The following is a 1185-nucleotide window of genomic DNA, read 5'->3' on the forward strand; positions in this document are numbered from 1 at the left end:
CCGCCCACCCAATCAGCGCCCGGCCCGAGGCTCGCGCCGGGGGGCGGGACTATGCTAATCCCTTCGCGGAGGGGCCTCTACCTGTGCTCCGCCCACGTAGTGGAGTGACGGCGAGGACAGCCAGTCACAGCAAGAGAGAGGCGGGGTTATGCAGCCCCTGAGCCAAAAGGGGAGGGAGGGAAGGAGGAAAGGGCGTGGCTGCGGAGAGCAGAGTTGACAAACAGTGAGTCAGGTGGCCCCGGGCGTGGGCGCTCCGCCCGCAGGTGCAGTGCGTCCTGGCGGCGGTGCGGGCCTGCGAGGCCCTCCTCTCAGCTACCCAAAGCCCGGGGGGCCTTTTCCCACACATGCTGGGGACCTTGCGATAACTGGGGCGTAGCTGCTCCCACTGTCCTACCAAATCCTGAATATCTGCCTCCTTTGCATGCCATTCACCGCCAACCAAAATCCAGCGCCAATTTACCCCTGCAGCTGCATCCCTGATCGTTTCACTACCATACTTAAAGCCTTTTGGACTCCCACTGACCTACAGTGGCTCCATGGTTAAGCCCAGAAGTTCTGGCATCAGACCTGGAGCTTGCATTCTTTACCAGCTGTGTGGATTTGGACAAATTAATTAACCTCTCTGAGTCTGTGTGCACCCGGAGTTTCATTTGCAAAGCAGGGTTCCCCTGTCATCATCTCATTTAAGTCATGGATCTGGTTTGAGGTGAATGGAATGGCATGAACCAGGCTGGCTACATAGAGTCCCAGCAGTTGGTTTAGGGGTCAGCCTGTGACCCAGTTCTAGCCAAAGAGGCTCAGTCCTGGGACTTTTGCTGTAGGGTCAGAGTTCAGACCAGAGGGGAGGCTGAAGTCAAATGACTCTCCCATCTGCCCACAGACCTCTCCAGAGCTGGCTTAGGTGAGACGGCGAAGGGGCCACTCTTCCACATCGCACCACCCGAGAACAGGGCTGCGCGAGAATGAAGCCAGCCCAGAGGAAAGCCGAAGCAACCACGGCCAGGTCATGTGGACCCTGCTGCACCTCAGCAGGTGCTTTCCTTGACTTTTCAGTTATGTGAACCACATGCTCGTTTCTGCTTCAGCCCGTTTGAGGTAGAGCCAAGAGTCCTGGGCTCCCTGTGGCCTTGAGAGCCCTGGCGAATGACCCATGACCCCACAGCGCATTCTGCAGCAGACCCAGCC

Source organism: Colobus angolensis, unplaced genomic scaffold, assembly GCF_000951035.1.
Source record: "Colobus angolensis palliatus isolate OR3802 unplaced genomic scaffold, Cang.pa_1.0 Scaffold136, whole genome shotgun sequence".
Classification (NCBI taxonomy): Eukaryota; Metazoa; Chordata; class Mammalia; order Primates; family Cercopithecidae; genus Colobus; species Colobus angolensis.